This window comes from Macadamia integrifolia, chromosome 13, assembly GCF_013358625.1.
Source record: "Macadamia integrifolia cultivar HAES 741 chromosome 13, SCU_Mint_v3, whole genome shotgun sequence".
Taxonomy (NCBI): Eukaryota; Viridiplantae; Streptophyta; class Magnoliopsida; order Proteales; family Proteaceae; genus Macadamia; species Macadamia integrifolia.
The window spans coordinates 28,115,793-28,124,983 of record NC_056569.1 but is presented as its reverse complement, the minus strand read 5'-3'; the positions used below and the strand labels follow the sequence as shown (position 1 = coordinate 28,124,983).

The window sequence follows — 9,191 nt, the reverse complement described above, 5'->3', positions numbered from 1 at the left end:
CAGAGCCTAAAAGCAAGGCTTCTGACATACTCCTTAATGGAGTGAATGCCACAATAAAGATATTTGGCGAACAGGCCTCGCACAGTCGCAGAAATGCGATATCAATTCCCTTCGCACTGAGAACCACATCGATATCAATTCCCATCGCACTGACGATGTTATTGCACTGTTTATAAGCCACAATAAACAGATCAGGTTCAATTCCATTAGGCAGAGAACAACAGTACAAGAAGGCGATGGCAGGATGGACTAACCTAACCCAACAAGGAACTGAAGTCTAGAAATCCATCCAATCCCATGGAATACATTCTCTCATTCTTATAGCTACGTAAACAAACCACTTAGTTCAGTATAATCCATTTCCCCCCCCCCCCCCCCCTCCTCTTTTTAAACGGGAAGACAAGCAACACATTTTGGTAAAAGCACATTAACAAACAGATCCTATAACTAAATTAACAGAATCAAGGAGGATATATACTTCCACAAATCCTCTCGATCATGATGGAATCTACATCAGTTTTATACATACATAAATACATACATACAGTTCAAAGAAATATAATAAATATTTGTATACTAACTTTACATATTAGACTAACTACTTACAGCAGGTGTATTCCCCTTTTTAATGCAAACATCTTCAAGTTGTTGAATATCTTCTTTCGAAAAGTAGGAACCTACTCCACATTCTTTCTTTCCAATGTCGAAAAGGGGAGGGGTTTCTTCTGGGGATGTGTTCAACCACCACGACGAAATTCGGAAGACACCCTTTCAAGCATGTCCTTTCTTCCCACCTCATGTTTCTGAAGCATGAATTTCTGCATATCATAAAGACAATTAGCAAAATCTTGTCGACATAATGAATGGATAGGTCGAATGTGGGATAGGGGGAGAAATAGAGAGTTGGTACTAAAGATAATAACCCATTTAGTAACCACATTCCTGAACTACCATTTCCGCAGCATCTTCTGTTACTTGGTATTAACATTTCATTTAGTTGAACGCTGCCAGACTTCAGGCTTCACAGAAGCATAGGTTGGACATCAGGTCTGTCATGAGGCAGCTTTGGTGACACTAGAAGAAAAAAGACAGGTGAACCCCATCGCACTGTTGTCAAATACTCCACAATAACTTTACGAATTTTCGGCTATAATCATAGTTGTCAAGGAGACAACGCAACCCAAGGTGGTTGGGCAACAAGGTGCCCGAGTATCATTATTATTATCAAAAAAAAAAATTTTTTGGTAGAAGTGTTATTTTGACCAAGTTATGTTTCAAGTTGTTTTGACCAAGTTATGTTCCGGTCAAAGTTATTATAAGGTGTGCGAATGGCGTTAAATTCTCCTGAATGAAAGTAAAATTATGGACATCAGAACAAAAGATTATTTTACTGCACTTTTAGTTTTTAGTATTGTTTTACCATGATATAATTTATGGAATTTTCATATTAAAAAAAAAAAAAAAAGAAAAAGAAAAAACCCCAACATTTGACAATTGAAAATTGCCTCTACAATTAATTGAATTGGGTAGGGCTGACTTTTCTTTCTTTTTGGGATCTGATTTTTGAACTATTTTTATTGGATTCAATAGGGGATGTTTGCTTCTTTATGAACAAAATATCTTAAGTATATGAAATCATTTACTTCAACATATTTGACATAAATAAGTGCCAAACCTGGTTCGCTACCATTTCAAGGTGCCTTGCACTAAGGCGAGTCTCTCCTAGACCCCAAGAAAACCGTCTGGATGCCTAGGTGACGCCTTGAAAACTGTGGTTATAATCACCCCCTTTGAACCATTGAAGACAAGAGTCATACATGCTACGCCATACGATTAGGGCCCAATAATTGGACATGTGACCTAGAGGTATTCTATGTATTCAATAGTGTTACTACTTGTTACAGAAAATCTAATGCCTAACCCAAGGGGAAAAAAAAAAAAGAATTCTATTTCTTCCATATAAAGTGGCCATCAACCATAACAGAGCAAAGTAGAAGTTCTAGAAATCCAATGGCTAACTAGGAAAAAAAAATTTCACCCATGAAAGTAGAAGTTTTTCAACAAAGAAGAAAATAGGATTCACTATATATCGTGCAAAGTTTCTCTGACCTTTTTGGTCAGCAAAAAAATTAAGAGAAGTGGGATATACAAGGTAAGATGTCTTTAATTAGAGCTAAGAAACTCAAGGAACATTCTAAGCATTGGTAGCCTGTCTAAAGAACCCTACTGCCTTGGTAACAAACTTTGTCTTAGCATTGAGCAAGTCAAAGACAAAAGCCTTTGCAAAGACTACAAAAGCCTTTGCAAAGACTATGTCTGGAAGATACACCATTGATTTAGCAAAAGAATAACGTTCATAAAATCAGTTACTATTGCTACCTAAGGTTTAAAGTATCGGTATCGCACAACGTACCAGTTGGGTGATTTTGAAAGACGTATTGTATCAAAGATATGCAAGGTACGCTAGGGATACACACAGAAATGGTCAAGATACAATAGAAATACACCTTTGCATAAGAAAAAACAGTATAAATAAGCAATATATAATATGTATCATGCATAGACATTAAAATGGAGAACATTGTATCGAGAGATAAGTTCATTCAATTGAAATTGTTATGAAGGATATGTTTCTTACATGTTGTAATACTCTACTCTCATGAACAGTGTCGGGGTGGTTCAGAGTCATAGCTAGGAGGTAATCTATGCAAAGTGAGTGCTCTATTCAGCAATACAAAATTCCCTTTATTTAAGAATAGAAGCGCCTAGGATGATGTCGTGTACTTGCTAAACATAGGCACAATATTGACCCCAGTCGAAAGATCTATTGTAACATCTTTCCCACTCATAGTAGAGTCTCCTGTACTGGTCTGGAGTGGCTAATGCTAGTAAAGTACCGGAGTTGTGGTTATGCATGACCGTGTCCAAAACTTCCACTCTTCGATTTAAACTTGTACAATGATCAAAAGTTAGGTTTTTCACTCTATATTAAAAGCCCCAAGTGAATCTAGGGGGAAAAAAAGGGAAGAAGGGAGGTTTGGAGTCTTGTTTTGGGCCAAAAGCTGGTTTTTGCCTTCCTTTTTTTTTTTCCAAGTCGATAAAATGAGGCATGTGGGCCTTTTAAGAGACATATCCCATGTATTGATATTTATCGCAGTGTATCACACCATATAAGTAGTGTATTGCATTGTATCACAGTGTATGAACCGATACAGTTTGATGCAGATTAATAACCAAAATAGGCTTGTTTTATTAGGAATAAGCCTAGGGTTGGGTTGTATATGTGTTGGGCCTTCAGTCCATGTGGTTTGAAGTGTATTTGGCCACTTTTATGGGTCTAAAAGAGAGGCTCTAAGATTGAGTACGAGATTACTAGTTAATTTCATTTTTTCATTAGTTTCCTTTTTAGTTGGATTTTGATGGAGTTAATTAGTTTCTAATTTCAGTATTTCTTATTTCCTAGTTTTTATTTCTAGTTTTAATAACTAAAGGACTTTTTATTTTATAAGTTTCTATTTTCAGTTTTAGTAACTAGGTGAGTTTTTAATTTTTAGCTTCCGATTTCAGTTTTTGGAAACTGAAGTTAGTTTCTATTTTATGTAACCAACCCCCCATCATTATTAAAAAAAAGGAGAGGGCTCCCATTAAGCCCCACGATTTATGAATGAAAAAAAAAAAAAGCTTGCTACAATGTCTCTGCTGAGATGCTTCTTGTGTTTGATCAAGAACAATGGGGCTGGTGTTTGATATGATCTACGCCTTGCAGTGAGAAGCCCGGGTGGATTTCTCTACTGTTTTTCAAGTATTTTTCTGGCTTATTTCTTAAGATCTGCTGCTGATACACATTATCGATATTTATCCTCACTTTTCTGCCCAGAAATTCTACAGATTTCTCCAATCGACCCTTGCCTGTAGAAGTAGATCCAGGCCTTGTTTTGGGCTGCACTTTTGATCAAGTCTTCCTCTCTATCTAAAAGGAGATCGACCCTAATTGAGGCTGTTTCTGGACAGCCAATTTGAAGTAATCAGAAATCACTTTTTTGTTTTTGTCTTTTAGTGATTGTACCTGCCTAGATCTGAGATCGATAGGTATGATTAATTCTCTACTGTTTACTTGACCTATGGTTCATGTTTTTAGACTGGTTTGAGCCTATTTGAAGTACTACAAAGCTTGTTACTAATTTGATTACTATTCTGGTTGATGTTATACTGATTGGGAATCGATAACTGTTCTGGTTTGCCCTACTGAATGTTCTAATCTGATCTGTTATACTATTGAAATTGGTTAGTTGTTCTTTGGTTTAAAAAAAATCCTACAGTTTGGGTCTAGTTTGACTTATCAAATCTAGTCCTACATTAAGTGGAATCAGAGCATGGCTGAGAACAACACTCCCACCTTAGCTACTATTATGAAGATGCTACAAAATATGAGAGCTAAACTGAAGGCTGAATAGCAAGCCTTGCGGACTGAACAACAAGTTATGAATGAAAGGTTGTTGACTGTGGAGACCCAACCACAACAACCTACCTATGGCTCTCATACACCACCTGAGGTGGAAGCTGTTGGTGTACGATGTCTTGTATTCCGTCACAGTTTAACCCAGAGAGTACTAGTGCAGCGCCTCGATAGGGTATGTTGATTCTGACTATGCCAGTGATTTAAACAAGAGGAGGTCTACTACAGGGTATGTATTTACATTGGCTGGTGGACCTATATCATGGAGGGCGATGATTCAGTCTACAGTTGCATTGTCCACTATAGAGGCAGAGTACATGGCGGCAGTTGAGGTTGCCAAGGAAGGAGTCTGGTTGGATGGATTGGTTCGTGAGTTGGGGTTGGAGCAAGAAGGTACAGTGTTACATTGTTACAGTCAGAGTGCCATACATCTTGCAAAGAATCAGGTGTTTCATGCAAGGACAAAGCACATTGATGTGAGATTTCACAAGATCAGGGAGCTTGTGTCAGAAGGTAGTATTCACTTGAGAAAATTTCATACAGATCTCAATCCTGCAGATATATTTACCAAGCCAGTTACTACAGAGAAGTTCGAGTCCTGTTTGGACTTGATTAATATTACTCATTGTTGAAGATCAGGGACGCACCAAATAGGTGTGGGTTTGTACCTTTGATGAGGTATGGGGATGAAGACGTCTACAAGTTATCTTTACAGGAGGCTCAACAGAATTCAAGCCAAGGTGGAGATTGTTGGTGTACGATGTCTTGTATTCCGTCACAGTTTAACCCAGAGAGTATTGGTGCAACGCCTAGACAGGCAGGACGGCGGTCCCGCTAACTGGTTAGCGGGCCATAGGGGTTGCAAGGGGGGCAGGAGGCCCCCCTGCATAGCAAGGGGTGTAGGGGGGCGTAGCCCCCTGCTCGAATTGTTTATTTGAAGGCAATTGTGTACTTTTCGGATTAGGGCTTTTTCGCTATATATTTGTAGCGAGGGCTTCTCTCTCTGTAATGCAAGAAATTTAAGATGTGTGAGCACAAGCGTTGTAAACCTATTCTCCATTGATAGTAAAGCAGGATCTCATCTCACCGGGGACGTAGGCAATCTTGCCAAACCTCGTAAATCTGCGTGCATTGCTTGTTCTTGTTTTTCCATTATCTTCTGCATTGTTTTAGGGTTGTGTTTCTATAGAAACCCCATTGAATGTAACTGCTCAGTTGACTAACAGGAGACCTGTCCCTAATCTAAAGGCACCACAGAGGGTTCCTGTAGTGCAACCTACTTTTGAAGAACACATAAGGGGATACTTTGAGACTGAACGTCCCACATATCAGAGGTACTCAAGAGTTTCACAGAAGGTTAAACTTGATTTGAAGGAGTTTGATGGTAGACATGACCCCCAATTGCTTTATGATTGGATAGCTGCATTGGATAATTACTTTGACTACTATAACCTATCTGAGGAACGGAAAATTAAACTAGCTCGTGGTAAGCTAGTTGAGGTTGCTCGTGATTGGTGGAGAACCTATGAGCGTGAAATGGAAGACAGCATGAACTGGAAGACCGTGGTAGAGAACCTACTACACGGGAGGAGATGAAGTAAGAACTGTTTGACAAGTACTTGCCATATAACTTTAAGGCTTACACAAGACCAGTTGAACTCTCTTTGTCAGGGGAATATGACTGTGGCAGAGTATATGAACAAATTTGATGCACTTTATTCTCGCACAGGCATTTGGGAGAATGAGGCAATTACTTTCTCAGTTTTGATTGGGATTGCGAGCTGAAATTAATAGGGGAATTGGTGTTACTGATGTGTATACAGTGAGAGATTGCTCTGACAAGGCTCTTCGAGCAGAGGAACTTATAGCACAGCCAAATAGAAGGTTTGGTTACCAAATTGGGGAGGTCAAGAAAAATTTTCCAGCCACTAAACATAACACTTCAGCACCCCCAAGAGGCACAACTCCTCTAGGTGAAGTGAAGCTACCTCTATTCAAACCGAAAGAACTTGAAGTCAAGGTTCACATTGAAGAGATGGTTCTTGAAGCTTTAAAGACAGAAGGTCAAGAGATAGAAGATTCCACTAAAGAGTTTTACATTGAAGAGAGTATAGTAGACAAGACTGAAGCCGTGGAAGATGAGGTAATGGGTGAAAGCACTCCACAACAAGTCTTTGAGATTCATGATGAGAAAGAAGAGTTTGTTCCAATCCTAGATGAGAAGGTTACCAACATTGACGACTCCATACACACGACATTCACAGTTGGTATTGATTCAGAGGTTGAGCATATAGAGTTTGTTATGCCATCATGGTTCTTTGAAGAGAGAGCTCCATGCCTTGAAGACTACCTTCCAAAAGTCTACAAGCAACCTGAAGTCTATTTAGGAACGATTACGGTTGTTAAACACATGTTCCCACCTCATCACTGTAAAATTCGAGGACGAATTTTTTCAAGATGGGGAGAGTTGACGCAGATTAATAACCAAAATAGGCTTGTTTTATTAGGAATAAGCCTAGGGTTGGGTTGTATAGGTGTTGGGCCTTCAGTCTATGTGGTTTAGAATGTATTGGGCCACTTTTATGGGTCTAAAAGAGGGGCTCTAAGATTGAGTACGGAATTACTAGTTAGTTTCCTTTTTAGTTGGGTTTTGATGGGGTTAATTAGTTTCTAATTTCAGTATTTCTTATTTCCTAGTTTCTATTTCCAGTTTTAGTAACTAAAGGACTTTCTATTTTGTAAGTTTCTATTTTCAATTTTAGTAACTAGGTCAGTTTCTAATTTTTAGTTTCCTATTTCAGTTTTTGGAAACTAAAATTAGTTTATATTTTATAGGAGAGGGATAGGTGTGCCGCCGATATCAAGTATGCTAGCGGATAGCACCAATAGGAACACATGATGGAGTATCATTCAGGAAGGATATGAGGGTCATTTCAGAAAAAGGATAGAGAGAAATAGACACAATGGGTGCTAGCATACTTGATATTGGCGACATATCCAACCTTTTCCCATATTTTATATAACCCCTATCATTATTATAAATAAAGGAGAGGGTTTCCATTAAGCCCCACGATTTATGAATGAAAAAAAAAAAGCTTGCTGCAATGTCTCTGCTGAGATGCTTCTTGTGTTTGATCAAGAACAATGGGGCTGGTGTTTGATCTGGTCTACGCCTTACAGTGATAAGCCCGGGTGGATTTCTCTACTGTTTTTCAAGTATTTTTCTGGCTTATTTCTTAACATCTGCTGCTGATACACATTATAGATATTTATCCTCACTTTTTTGCCTAGAAATTCTGCAGATTTCTCCAATCGGCCCTTGCCTGTAGAAGTAGATCCAGGCCTTGTTTTGGGCTGCACTTTTGATCGAGTCTTCCTCTCTATCTAAGAGGAGATCGACCCTGATTGAGGCTGTTTCTGGACAGCCAATTTGAAGTTATCAGAAATCACCTTTTTTTGTCTTTTAGTGACTGTACCTGCCCAGATCTGAGATCGATAGGTATGATTAATTCTCTGCTGTTTACTTCACCTATGGTTCATGTTTTTAGACTGGTTTGAGCCTATTTGAAGTACTGCAAAGCCTGTTACTTTTGATTACTATTCTATTTTTCCCTGCTGAATGTTCTAATCTGATCTGTTATACTGTTGAAATTGGTTGGTTGCTCTTTGGTTTAAAAAAAATCCTGCAGTTTGGGTCTAGTTTGACTTATCAAATCTAATCCTACATTACAATTGGACACACTAGGATACACTGTGTTTTAAGAAAAAGAAATGTATCCTTCATAACATATTGCAGGCTATCGATACTGATTATGTATCAGCCGATACGATACGATACAATGGGATACTTTAAACCATGCTACCACCCAACATATAAATGTCAACATCGTTACAACCCTCTTCAGTCTGCAACCAATCAAATGCAATACAAACAAATTATTGGAGGGAACAGAAGATTATTGAAAGGAAGATACATTTAGTGAACTGGAAAAAAATAAACCTGCCAATATAAAAAGCCTCCGTTGAAATAAATATAAATCACTTCTCCATACTGGGGCATTTAAAGGCCTCCGTTGCACATGTCCATGCCACTTCAAACGAGATAAGTATAAGGGCAACACCCAAGTTTTCTCTAGTTTGTTCATTTATTATTTTATCTTTTCTTATTTTACCACTCATCCACCGAAACATCCACATTTCAGCCATGTTAAGTTTGTACAAATGTTTTTTCTTTACTGTCCAACATTCAATCCTCCATATATCATTACTGGTCGTAAAACTGTTCTACAAAATTTCCGTAAGAGTTTAAGGGGATACGTCGATCGCAAACACTTCGGATACATCCTTCCATTTCAACATTTCTACTCTAATTCTTTCAATAATATCATCCTTTATTTCTCCTTATTTATACATAATTGAACCTAAGTATCTAAAGATATCACTTTGTGGTAACTCCCTATCATCAATTTTCACCACCCCACTCTCAATCCTATTGTTACTAAAGTTAAACATCATATAATTTATTTATTTTTTGCTTATCTTCAAACTTTTTTATTCCAAGGTTGATCTCCATAAATCTGACTTTGCATTTATCACAACATTTGTTTCATCCACCAAAACAATATCATCTGCAAAAAGCATACACAAGGGCTTAGAGCTGAACCTTAGTGTAATCCAACTGTTATTGGGAACTTACTACCTTGTCCCCTCATAGTTCTCCTATACTAGTCACTTC

The 9,191-nt window shown here is 38.1% G+C and overlaps 1 long non-coding RNA gene across 1 annotated transcript; it reads right to left on the bottom strand.

The window, feature by feature from the left end:
- Positions 1 to 417: 417 nt before the first annotated feature.
- On the bottom strand, positions 418 to 3,308 carry LOC122059460. The gene is made up of 2 exons (XR_006134049.1): positions 952 to 3,308; positions 418 to 818 (listed from the first exon to the last, which is right to left on the bottom strand). It is a non-coding gene; the product is annotated as an uncharacterized LOC122059460 (long non-coding RNA).
- Between the last annotated feature and the right edge of the window lie 5,883 nt (positions 3,309 to 9,191).